This window comes from Chiloscyllium punctatum, chromosome 27 (assembly GCF_047496795.1).
Source record: "Chiloscyllium punctatum isolate Juve2018m chromosome 27, sChiPun1.3, whole genome shotgun sequence".
Classification (NCBI taxonomy): domain Eukaryota; kingdom Metazoa; phylum Chordata; class Chondrichthyes; order Orectolobiformes; family Hemiscylliidae; genus Chiloscyllium; species Chiloscyllium punctatum.
In genome coordinates this window covers 78,674,860-78,688,505 of record NC_092765.1, presented here as the reverse complement: position 1 = coordinate 78,688,505, position 13,646 = coordinate 78,674,860, and the positions used below count along the sequence as shown (strand labels likewise).

At 45.4% G+C, this 13,646-nt stretch overlaps 1 long non-coding RNA gene across 1 annotated transcript in view; it reads left to right on the top strand.

Annotated features, from left to right (window-relative positions):
* The window catches only part of LOC140453722 (uncharacterized), a 34,662-nt gene extending 28,288 nt beyond the window's left edge, over positions 1-6,374 (top strand). The window contains exon 3 of the long non-coding RNA XR_011952472.1: positions 6,317-6,374. This is a non-coding gene — a long non-coding RNA (uncharacterized lncRNA). The remainder of the gene's footprint in view (positions 1-6,316) is intronic.
* The last annotated feature ends 7,272 nt before the right edge of the window (positions 6,375-13,646 follow it).

Here is a 13,646-nt window from a genome sequence, read left to right as displayed (position 1 = left end):
TAACACCGTTGAGGCCCTGACCACTCTCTGTAACACTCTCAACACCTCCAGAACATTCACCTCTCCCTGTTCCTATCGTGGCATTAAACCATGACAATGATTCCCCTTCCCACAGCCCTCCTCCTGCGAGCAGACCCATTGTAATCTATTTAACATTTACTCCTAAAACACTCTCTAACTTCATGGTTTTAAGTACTTTATGTTGATTCTCTCAGCCTCATAATCTAGTATGAGGTTTGGTTTGTTTCACCAAAATGGAACACTTCACATTTATCTTTTGTCCTGAGTGCGGGACCAGTGGGGATTTCTTGCTGAGGTTTATACTGTTTCAATGGAATGTCTTTCTGTTGAGTGTTGTACACTGTTCCTTCAAATGTTTTCTGCTGTCCATTTACAGCCACATGCTTCAGTCTGTTTAGCCTGTTTACCTTGGTCAGTTCTCCTACACACATGTAATTGACGAGTTTTGTTTCTAGTTGCAGTTGTCCTCTGTGATTCACTTTAAAACTTTATATTTACTTAAACTGCACTTTATCACAATTCCCTGAAGGATCTCTCTCGGTGACATGACTCATTCAATAAGTTTCATCACACGGTCGCTCTGCGAGAGTTATGGCCCTAGCCAGTTGCACAATGTGTCTTTCAAAGAAATACTGAAAAAAATTAACCGAACTCTTCATCCAATATCAATGTTGACCGTGTGTTTGCCCCAGATTATTCAAATATTGAAGTGTTCCAAAATTTTCACAATGCCTTTGTTAAAAAATTCCAATGAGTCCCTGTGTAATGCAATGATGAGCAATGGAATATTGTTCAGTGGCTAAAACTGTTCTGCTGCTTGTGTCTTTGGCAATAGTAACCAGAATTTATATTCAGACTGACTCTCCTTCATGATCTGCAGCCAAATTCTTTCTCTGTAATGTCTTTGTTATCCATTATTTTTAGCATTACCGATTTTGCCTCAGTTTCTACAAGATTGTGAATCATTGAATATTTTTGTTCACCCTGGATCCATGTCTCCCTGTTGTCTAAATCTCTTTTATCGCTGTGTCACAAATCCATCTACCTTACTACAGCGACGTTGTCCATTAAAACCAAAACATAACTTACTCTTTCCCACAATTTTCTGTCACAAATCTATTCGCTGATGTAAGATTTTAGTTAAAGTCTATGCCTTCCTGTTCCTTTCTTCTTGTCTTCAGTCCCCTCCCATGCTGTTCCATTGTTTCACCTCTTATCTTTGGATTTGGAAAGTTCCTTTCAACTGAATCCTGTCCCAGCATCCTCTTTGTCAGTTTAAAGCCTTGTCCATAAACCTACTGACATGATCGGCCAGTAACCTGGTCCCAGAACGGTTCCAGTGGGACCATCCTAATAGATTATTTATTAAATCAGATATGGGATGTGGTGTCTCTGTCTGACCAACTTTTCTTGCCCAGAACTGCGTAACTGGCTCGGCCTTTGAAGAGGGTAATTGGGAGGCAAATACTTTGCTGTGGCTATGGCGTGCAGACCACGTGAAGATGGTCAGATGTTCTTCTCTTAATGACATAGCAGCCTGGGATACATTTTATTTGGGCATTGGGGATTTCTCCACTTTTTTGCCTGTGAAAACATTTAATTCCCCCTCCTTATTGATCTTAACATGTTCTCGAGCCTCAGCATCCCAACTGAAATCCCCAGCTACACTGCCTTTCTCTTGTGTGAATACAGATGGGAAGTATTCATTGAAGACCTAACCTGCTTCCTCTGGCTCCATGCACAGATTGTCCCTTTGGTTTCTCACAGGCCTCCCTCTTTCGCTGGGAATCCTCTTACTCTCACGATGCTGATAAAATACCTGTGGCTTTTCCACAATCGGATCTGCCAAATATATTTCATGACCATTGTTTGTTCCTCATTTTCCACAATCCCCTTGCACTCTCTATACTTGTGAAGGGCTTCACCTGATTTTATTGCACTGTATTTTCTTTATAAACTCACGATATGACTTGATCAGTATTCTCTGGACTTGCTGCATTTACTATTCACTCTACAAGGAGCACACGGGCCCTGCGTTCTCACTGCATCACTTTAAAATGCACCACTTTCCTAATATGGACCCAACTGCAGGGAGTTCCTCCCTGTCTCTGTTTGCCAGATTCTCTCTAATCATTGTGATATTGATAGGAGGCACAGTTGTGAGGGAGACAGACAGGAGACTTTGTGGCTGCAGAAGAGACCCAAGGATGGTGTACTGCCTCCCAGGTACCAGGGTCAAGGAAGTCTCTGAGTCGTTATTGAACATTATTAAGGGGGAGGGTGAACATCCAGAGGTCATTGTGCACATCGGTCCACATGACAGAGTTCACAAAGGGATGGGGTCCTGTGAAATGAGTACAGGGAGTAAGGTGAGAAGTTAAAAAAGCAGGATATTGACTTCAATGATCTCGAGATTACTCCCAGTGCCAAATGCCAGTGAGGATAGAAATAGAAAGGTAGGCCGGATGGATGTGTGGCAGAGGAGCTGGTATAGTGGGCAGGGTTTTCAGTTCATGGGTCATTGGGATCTCTTCTGGGGTAGAGGGGACCTATACAAAGGAGATGGTTTGCATTTGAAGTAAAGGGGCACAATAATCCCAGGCAGGAGATTTGCTAGTGTTACCCAGGTGGATTTAAACTAGTTTGGCAGGGAGTTGAGACTCTGAGTGAGAGAGGGACCATCGAAAAGTCAGGGAAATACATCAGCCATCAAGAGCAAGTTACCTATTCAGGATATCCAGGGGCACAGTCGAGGGAGGGAAAAGACATCTGGTTTAAAGGGCATTTATTTCAACACACGAGGCCTGATCGGTAAGGCAGACGAGCTCAGAGCATGGATTAGCTCTGGAGACTGGGATATTATCGCCACAATGGAAACATGGCTGAGAGAAGGGCAGGACTGGCAGCTCAGTGCTCCAGGATACAGAAACTACAGGCGTGACAGAAGGGCAAGTAAGTGAGGAGGGGGAGTTGTCCTTTTGATTAGGAAGGACAGAACAACTGTGAATCAAGACAATTCTGTTAAGCAGTAATCAAATGAGGCCATAAAGTTAAAAGTTAGAAACAAAGAGGGGATGGTAAGTTTGCTGGGATCGTGTTCTAGACCCTCAAAAAGCCAGCGGGTACGAGAGGAGCAAATATGTAGTTAGTTTGCAGATACCTATAAAAATAATAGAGTAGTATTGGATGGAGATTTTAACTGTCCCTGGATTGACTGGGTCACCCAGAGGGTAAAAGACCCGTACTGGGTGGAATTTGTAAAATGTGTCCAAGAAAGTTTCCTAAACCAAGGTATAGATGGATTTACGCTACTCAGGCGGGTGCAACACTGGGCCTGCCATCAGAAAACGAGGTCAGGCAAGTGACTGAAGTATCAGTCGGAAAGCACATTGCGTCCAGTCACCACAACTGTCTTTGTTTAACATAGTTGTGGAAAAAGATCAGACAGGTTGACAGATTTAGGTCTTATACTGGAACTGGGCCAATATTGGGGCCATTCAGCAGGATCGAGCAGGGGTTTATTGGGTGAAGGTCAAACTCACACAACACCAGGCTATAGTCCAGATGGTTTACAGAGGAACCTCGATTATCTGAACGAGGTGGACGGGCACTATTTCGTTCAGATAATTGATTATTCGGTTAATCCATTCAATGCCTTTCCTCTGGGTCTCGGAGTTTTCAGTCCAGTCTGATCCCTGTTCAGGTGACGAGGCAGCAGCAAGCCAAGAGTGAGTCCCCACACCCTGTCAGACCCCAAAAACCCCGCTAGCCTCCAAACCCATTCGACACCGCCCCCACCTGCCTCTCAACGTCCCCCCCAAACTGACCCAACAGCGAATCCTGCCCCCAAAACCGCCCGACAACACCCTCCACCCATCACCTGTCCCCACTTCCCAGACACGTCCGACATCACCCTCAGCCCGTCCCCAAACACGTTCAACACCACCCCCCGACCACCACACTCACCGACCAATCCATGTCCACGCCCATGCCCCCGTAAGTGTTACCTAGGTAAGTGGATAGTGAAGAAGGTGTTTGGTATTCTTTCCTTTATTGGTCAGAGCATTGATTATAGGAGTTTGGAGGTCATGTTGCAGCTGTACAGCACATTGGTTAGGGCACTTTTGGAATATTGCATGCAGTTCTGATCTTTTTCCTGTTTGAAGGATGTTGTGAATCTTGAAAGTGTTTAGAAAAGTTTGACAAGGATGTTGTCAGCGTTGGAGGATTTGAGCTACCGGGAGAGGCTGAAACGACTGAGACTGTTTTCCCTGGAGCGTCAGAGGCTAAGGGGTGACATTCGTGAGGTTTATAAGATCATGAGGGGCATGGATAGCTTAAACTGACAACGTCTTTTCCATGGGGTAGTGGAGACCAGAAATGGAGGGCGTAGGTTTAGGGTGAGAGATGAAAGATTTAAAAGGGACTTAAGGGGCAACTTTTTCACGCAGAGTGTGGTTCTGTATGAAATATACTGCCAGAGGAAGTGATGGAGGCTGCTACAATCGCAGCATTCAAAAGGCATCTGGATTGGTATATGAATAAAAACGGTTTATTGGGATATGGGCCAAGTGCTGGCAGATGGGACGAGATTAGGAAAGGATATCTGGTCGGCGTGGACGAATTGGACCGAAGGGTCCGTTTCTGGGCTGTACGTCCCAAGGTCTCTCTGGCTCTAAATGCTTTCCACTGTTCATTTACAACCTGACATTTCAGTCTGTTTCCCCTGTTTATCTTGGTCAGTTCACTCTCAAAATCGTATAATGGGCTTTGTTTTTGATGCTCGGGTGTGCTTTATGGTCACTTTAAAATGTCATAATCTCTTTGAATTCTGGTGTAATTTATTGGAGGATCTCGGTGTGATATTACTCATTCACTCAGCTTCATCACCCAACAGTCGATCTGAGATAGTTATATTCCTAGCCATTTGCACAATGTTTTATTTGAGGAAGTACTGACAAAAACATTCAAGGAGGATCTCGGATAATATCAATCTTGCCAATGTGTCTGTCCCAGATTATACAAAGATTGAAGTCTCCAAAAATTATCACACCACCTTTGCTACAATTTCTAATGAATTCCTGTTTAATGCAGGAATGAGCAATGAAATACTGCAAGGCAGCATAAAAACTGTTCTGCTTGTGGTTTTGACATGTGACACCCAGAATTTGCATTCAGGCTGATTCAGCTGCATAATCTGAGGCCAAATGCCTTCTCTGTGATACCTTTGTTAACCATTAGTGTCAGGGTTCCCATCTTGCTTTTCCATTCTGCCTGAGACCCTGTAAGGTTGTTTACTGTTGAATATTTATGTTCCACCTTTTGTTCACCCTGTAATCATGTCTGTCTGGTGACTAAGTCTCATTTTTCTCTGTGTCACAAGTCTATTACCTTATTGTAGATACTATGTCCATTCGAAAAAAAAGCAGCATTATATTTTCCTCTTCCCCACAATATCCTGTCACAAACCGATTCATTAATGTACAGTTTTAGTTAACCTCTGTCCCTTCCTGTTCTTTTCTGCTTGTCTTCAGCCACATTCCCATTTTCTCTTTGGATTTGGAAAGCTCCTTTCATCTGAACTATGTCCCTGCACCCTCCATGTCAGTTTAAAGCTCTGTCCATAAACCTACCGACAGGATTGGCCAGGACACTGCTCCCAGCAGTGTTGATGTTAAATCACTCATGGGATGTTGCTGTCTCTGGCTGGCCAGCATCGCATGCCCACCCTGACGAGCCGTGGAGTTGAGTGGCTTGCCAGATCATTACAGTGGGCATTTGAGCGTCAATTCCATTCCTCTGGGTCCGAATTCATATGTAGGCCAGACTGGAAGCCTATAACAGATTTGCTTACTGAAAGGGTATAATTAGCGGTTTGATGGGTATCCCTGACTCTGGCATTAAATTCTGGTTGAAGAGTCTAGTGAGAGTAACACGACGCCATTGCCTGGTCCACTGATAGCTCCCTCATCCCTGAGTACTGATCCCAGTGCACCTTCTTCCTGACCGTGATTTGATCCTGATAACTTCCTGCACTCTGGTGATATCGCACACTCTCTCTCCATGTGGTATCTGTAACTGTGAGGGTCTAACTGCTGCCCGTGGCTGCACCTTTTGTAGTTACTCCAGATCCTGAGCCAACAGAATTCTCCACTCCAGGGAGACGCAGCAGCACAGACCAGGGATGGAGACTGGGATTTTCCAGATCCCTGTGGGACTCAGTGCCATTCTCCATGTGTAACCCTCACTGCATCAGTCTAATTTCCCATTCTGTCTGTTTCTCTATCTCCTGTAGATACTCAGGATGCTCTTGACTCAGCAGAATTCCCAATTCCTGTCTCGTCCATCACCACATTGAAGACAGTTGGTCATCCAAAGAGATGGAGAGTGAGATCTGCAGCCTTCAGTAAATACTGCAGCGAGGTAAGATCACTCACAGTGAACAGAGCAGCGTATATTTATGGGATCGAACTTTGGTCCAGAAGAGATACACAGATACAGTGTTGAAGGGTAAACACAGAGCATGATGGTCCCCGGCTCAAACTCCACTTCATGTTAATTTACATATCTACTACACTGAGCCTTCCTATGTAAATACAGTAAGTTGACAGTTATCAATCCAGGCCTGTGCTGTCTTAGTGAGGATCAGGACAACAGAGGGGAAAGCACGCCTCCCTTTAAGAGATGGTATTGAAACCTGGGATCTTTCTGCTCTATATTCTCCCTCTCACACTGTCTCTTGTCATGTGATAGAGTCATACAGCAAGGAAACATGTCTTTCTGTCTAACTTTTTTGTGTCAATGTCTTGAATGCATGTAATTCCCAGAAATTTTCCTATTTCTGTAACCTCCACCCCTCCCAAATTCCCACTATATATTTGAAAACTGCTCCAATGTTGACGACTCTCCCTATGTTTAAATTGCTCCAATGTCGATAACATGCCCATTTTCAATAATCTCAGCCTGCACTCAGTACAATAAACCCTATTTCTGCAGTTTTGCAAAATACTTACAGTAACCCCGTCTCTGTAAAATTCTCCAGCCTGGAGCAAAATACCCACCTGTGTACTTTCCTCAAGCCCCAAGAAAACATGATATCACTGTAACCTTCTTCAGGTCCGATCACACTCCAGCCTCCTGGCCTGTAGCACCACATGACCACAGTAACCTTCTCCCAACCCTACCGACCTCCTTACTGATATAAACACCTCCAGACCCTATTCAAGCCACAGCAGCACTCCACATCTCTGTTTGCTCGTCCACTCCCTACAGTCCTCCCAGCACCTCAAACACTCTCTCTTTGTGTAATTCTGCAATTCGGGCAGCACGGTGGCTCAGTGGTGAGCGATGGTGCCTCACAGTGCCAGGGACCCAGGTTCGATTCCAGCGTTAGGTGACTGTCTGTCTGTGTGGAGTTTGAACCTTCTCCTTATGTCTGCGTGGGTTTCCTCCAGGTGTTCCAGTTTCCTCCCACAGTCCAAAGATGTGCAGGTCAGGTGAATCGGCCATGCTAAATTGTCCATAGTGTTAGGTGCATTGTCGGAGAGAAGTGGGTCTGGGTGGGTTACTCTTTGGAGAGTTGGTGTGGACTTGTTGGGCCGAAGTACCTGTTCTCCTGCTGTAGGGAATCTAATCTAAACTCTCCCTCTGCGTTCCATATTACTGCCCCTAAATATATCCATCTATCCATAATCAGCCCCAACCCCTTCAAACCTCCGAGTTTCTGTGAACTCCAATATCCCTCCTTAACTGTGTAACCTTTCCCAGTCCTGAAACACTCTGAAAATGTGGACATCCTACAAACCTCCCTTTCTGCATCATCCTCTCAGGTCCCTGTAAAACCCCGATCGGTGAAACCTGCTCCCGATCAGTTTCTACAGGACTTACTATCTATGTAACTTTCCCCCGTCGCTATCACCCGCCCTCTCAATTGAAGCTCCTCCAGTCCCCCCACCAATCTAATCATCTTCATAACCTTCTCCAGCTGTTACACCCCTAACTGTGTAAACGTTACACTCCCCGACAATCATCCCTAAAACAGAAACCTCCTCCAGTGTCTGCAATACTCCCTATCTGTGTTTGTTTCTCCAGGATCTATTGCTGTTCCTGTCTCTGTAAGCTCTGACAGATTGTACAGCTTGCCGGTCCGTATAATTTCCAGAACCTCAGCATCTGACATCAACAAAAGTCTTCATTAACTACAGCCTTCCATATCTCTGTTCGTCCCTCAATTCTATACAACTCTTTTAATCTCTGTAAGAAGCACAATTCCATAAAATACCCCATGCCTGCGTAAACTGACCCAATCCGACAGTGAGAAGCCTCACTGTCCTTTTGATCACCTGTTGTCCCTTCAGATTTCCCTGTATCTTCCCTGAATCCATTGAATACAGCCCATCTCATGTTAAAACTCCTCTAACTCATGTGTTACTCCCCATCTCTGTGATATTCTTCAGTTACTGCAATTCTCATTCTTTATCTCCAGAGCTTCCAATCCCCCTGATCGATGTAAGATTTTGATCACTTGCAGCAGGTTTAAAACCTGTAGCAGCCTCCAACTCTTCAGTGCTTCCTGTCCTGTAACCTCCTCAAATACGACAGCTCACTGTCTTTGTAATATCTTCCAGTATCTGCAACCCTCTCAATTTTTGTAACCGACTCCAGAACAGCACTCCACATCTCTGTGTAACTGATGAGAATGCTGCAAACTTGCCTTCACAGTCCTCACTAGCTCTCTGAACTCCTGCAACTCTCAGTATCGCTGGCTCCTCCAATCCCTACACTTCTCCCTGGCTGTGTGAACTGATCCAGCCCCTTGAACCCTCCCTATCTCGCACACTCCTGCAGCTCCACTCTTGTCCATGTCATGAAATTCCCAGCACCGACAACTCTCCCAGTCTCTATAAATTCCTGCAGCTCCAATTACCACCCCTACCTCTGTACTCTCCAGTCCCTCCAATCCTCCCTTTCTCTATAAACTCCTGCAGCTCCAACTACAGCCCCAATCCTTGTAATCTCCAGTCCCTCCAATCCTCCCTTTCTCTGTAAACTCCTGTAGCTCCAAATACTACCCCATCTGTCTACTCTCCAGTGACAATAACCCTCCCTTTTTCTAAAAACGTCTGCAGCTCCAACTACTACTGTGTAATCTCTAGTCCCTATATTCCTCCCTATCTCTGTAAATGCTTCAGAACTGATAATCCTGTAACTCTCCTTGACATTTTTCAGCCCGACAACCAAATGATCTCTAACCACCAATCGTGATCTCAAACCACGGAACTCTGTACCACCCTCCATTGTCTACAGCCCAGCTTTTCTCTGTTAGCTTCTCTGATAACTGTAGTCCCCTTCATCTACGGTTACAGATCCTTGGTCAGGGAAGCAATGTCTCAGTACCGAATCTGTAAGAACACAAGAATCTTTGGTGTATCAATAAATTTGCCTCATTTTCTAAATTTTAACAACTGCAAGTTCAACCTTTTCCACCTCTTCTCATCAATATCCCTTCATTGTGAAGATCAGCCTGGTGAACCTTCTCTGGGCTGCCTCCAATGCAAGGGCATTTTCCTTCCAGATATGGGACCAAATCTGTTCACAGTATTCTCAGTGTGCGCTGACAGGAGTCCTCTATATTTATTACAAGCATTCCCTATTTTTATTCTCTATTCCCATTGAAATCAATGCCACCATTCCATTTACATTCCCTATGTCGTGTTAGCCCTGTATGCCACCTTTCTGAGATTTATACACAAGGATTCCCACGTTACTCCGTGGTGTAGCTTTCTGCAGTTTATCTGAAACCAAGAGCTGACAGCAATAATCACGACAGTGCTGGAATGTATGGTAAACGATATGCCAGAAATGCTAACTGCACACTGAGAAACCTATGGAATAAGCGCAGTTCGTAAGACCATCATGTATAGGGGTAGAATTAGGCCATTCTGTCCATCAGGTCTATTCCACTATTCGATTATGGATGAATTGTTTCCCAACCACATTCTCTCACTCCCATTAACACTTGATCTCCTTATTCATTCAGTACCTGCTTATCTCTGAGTTAGATACACTGAAACACTAAGCATCCACACCTCCAGCGGCAGTGAGTTCCACAGGTCCATCACCCTCTGGCTGAATAAATTCCTCCACTTCTCCATTCTGAAGGGTCATTCCTTCACTCTAAAGCTGTGGCCTTGACCTCGAGTCTCTCCTACAAGTGGAAACATCCTGCCCACGTCCACTCCATCCAGCCCCTCAGTATTCTGTAAGTTTGAATGGGATTCTACCGTCGCCTCTGAAACTTCATCAAGTGCAGACCCAGAGACTTCACCTGCTCCTTATACGACGCGAATTTCATCCCTGAAATCTTTCTTGGAAACCCATTTCTCATACCCCTTCACATCCTCTGTCCAGACTCTGAATGTATAACGTGTAGAGTGTAGTCCCAACACTGACACCTGCGGAGCCCTCCCCATCACCAGATCCCATCGTGACAAAGACCCCTTTCTTCACACTCTCTGCCTTGTGCCAATCAGACAAATCCTCTATCCATGCTTAGCATGTTGTACTGAAACGGAAATTTCATTTCACACCAACTGGTGGATTTATTTTTCTGTCTGGCTGTAAACAGCAGAGTTTCATCATTACCTTCCCATCTGTAATTCCCTGGAGAAGGTGGTGGGGAGCTGCCTTCCTGACCCATTGCAGTCCTTTGGGTGTAGGGACAGACACAGTGCTGGGAGGATGGAGCGTGCCTTGGAGCGCACGTTGGAAATGCTGATGTTCCCGTGCATCGGGAACTCCTATCCTTCCAGGGTATAGAGGTTCCGGGTTTGTGAAGTACTGTTGAAAGGGCCTGCCTGAGTGACCTCAGTGCTGCTTGTAGATCTTTTATTCCTTCAGTCATTCATGAACATGAGCTTTGATGGATGAGTCAGCATTTATTTGGACTTGTCCCTGAGAAGGTAGTAGTGAGCTGCCTTCCTGAGCCCCTGCACCAGCCGTTGGAACTACGGCTACAACACTCCTAATGTCTGTAACTGCACACAGACAATGCACCTCTCTCTGTATATGTTACATCCTCCCCGCCATATAAATCTGACAGTTCCTCACAATATCTCACCTCCTCCATTCCCATCTGTGCCTGAGATCAGTAAAATCTTTAAATTGTTGTTTAAACTTCTGATCACCCAAAGTTTCTCCCTTTTAAAATTTGTAACCCCTTCAGTTTCTGTTTCTCCATATAACTGCAATCAATGATAGCATAGGTTCCCTTCCAAAATCTCAATAATTACAATGGTTGCGTGTGCTAAATTGGCAATTTTCTTCCGACTTATACATCTCAGGTCTTCCAACCCCTACAATCCCACTATTTCGAATGCTCCCATTCTCTGCATCTCCTCATGTCCTAGGAGTACTTGAAAACCACTAGTGTCCCAAAGTTATTCCCCCCAGTTACTGCAAGTCTTCTAACTCTCGAACATCCAACAGTCTCCAGTACCATACGAGACTTGCTGGCTCTCAATTCGCATGTGTTGAAGTCTGCACATCTTGTAAGCAACTCAGAAAAAGCCCTCTAGACTCTACAAAGCTCCGTCATGAACAAGGCACTATCTCTCTATTTCCTTTGCCTTCTTCAGTGTCTGCAACTCTCGCTGTATCTTCCAGTAACGTTCTTCAGTTACTGCAGGTCTGCCTAGCTCACCAGATAACCTGTTCCATCCCATACAACGAGCTCAATCACTGTAACACCCGCTGCTCTGTCTAATCCTCCTCTTTCCCACTGTCTTCCAGGCACAGCAGCGATCCTATTGGGGGCAGTGAGAAATGGGATGTTATAAATCTCATGAGGCTTGAGGCCTACCATTACATGGGAGTCACAAAGGGAGAGAAACTGAGAGAGAACAGCACATAGCGGGAGAATATTAATCAGTAGCGGGGATTGTGGTTGAGTAGGACTTGGAGTTGGAGAAGCAGCAGAGCAGGAGGCTCGAAATCAGCACCGAGTCACAGAGGGAGTGATCATGTGAGGGGGCAACTTGGAGCAGGGGCATGAGGCTCACTCACATTTGGGAGTTACAGAGGCAGCAAAATGGGAGGATATAAATCGGCACTGAGAATCGAGGCCTAGTCATACCTGTGAGTCACAGAGACGGTGAACCTGTGAGGGAGCAGAGTGGAGTGCGAGTTGAAGGATTACACGTACCTGGGAGTCACAAGGACGGTGACCCTGTGAGGGAGCAGAGTGGAGTGGGAGCTGGAGGATTACACGTACCTGGGAGTCACAGAGACGGTGAACTTGTGAGGGAGCAGAGTGGAGTGGGAGCTGGAGGATTACACGTACCTGGGAATCACAGAGACGGTGACCCTGTGAGAGAGCAGAGTGGTGTGGGAGCTGGACGATTACATGTACCTGGGAGTCACAGAGATAACTTTCAGCTGATGGGACCTGCCTGCACTGAGTTTGGAAGAAGTGCAAGAGCCATCGCAGAAAAGGCTGTAAGTTAATTGGCTGATAAATACACCGTTATTAACGACTGTCAGTCAATTGCTATAAGTCAGCAAAGTTATTTTTTCAATTTCTGAAGTAAGGATTGATCTCAGAAATAAGAGAGAATGTGAAATTCTGAGCCAATATAGTGAATTACCCTCAGTAAACCACAGTGGAATAAGGGACTTAACCATATTGTTATTCCCGGATGTTAACTTCATTCTGAGTAATTCATTAAGTTACTCTAGATATGTTGCATTTTTCGACATTGCAAGACAAGTTTGTCAGATGGTAAATGTGTTCTGTTACATTGGGAAGTCATAGTCACTGCTCATGTCCAAGATGAACACTGAGTCTTGCAGATCAGACAGTGCTAGAGACTCTGTGATGTTGAGAGTTATGGGGATAGCACACGCACAGAGCAGATCACCCTGCAGACATGACAGCCTGGAATAAAGAAGGGAATGGGGGAATAGACAATCGAAGAGAAACAGTCAGTGAATACAGGAATACCCTGATATCTCCCTCCCAATTCAGTTTCCCAGTTTGGAAGCTGATGAAGGTGTGGCCTGCTCAGTGGAGGACAGTCAGAGCCATGTCTGTGGCACCACAAGTAGCCTGACTGTACAGGAAGGGAGGGAGAATGAAGGAGGAGCAATAGGCACAGGGGAGGCAGGAAAGTGAAGAAGGTGTCAGCGTGTCTGTAATTCCAGGATAGTGGGGTCAAGAATGTCACTGTGTCTGCAGGACATTCGTCTGGGGGACAGTGAGCAGTCAAAGGTCACGTCAATGTTGGTAGGAATGACCTGGGTAGGAAGCGTGAAGTTGTCTGGGAATCAGAATTTAGCGATCTCGGTGGATGGTTAGCAAGCAGGTCCGCAAATGTAGCAAGATTTTGGTCAGTGCCAGTGCTGTGTCCAAGTGACAACAGAACTCAGAGTTTTAGGTAGATGAGAGTGTGACTGAAACGATGGTGCAGCACGAAGGGCTTCAGATTCCTATGACATTGGGTTTCTGGTGAAGGCAGCAACTGTACAAGCTGGATGGGCTAACGTGACAGAGCTGGGACTGAATACCTTACGGGGTGTTTGGGAGGGATTGAAAATAACTTGGCCTGTGCTTAGGATCCATAAAGGAA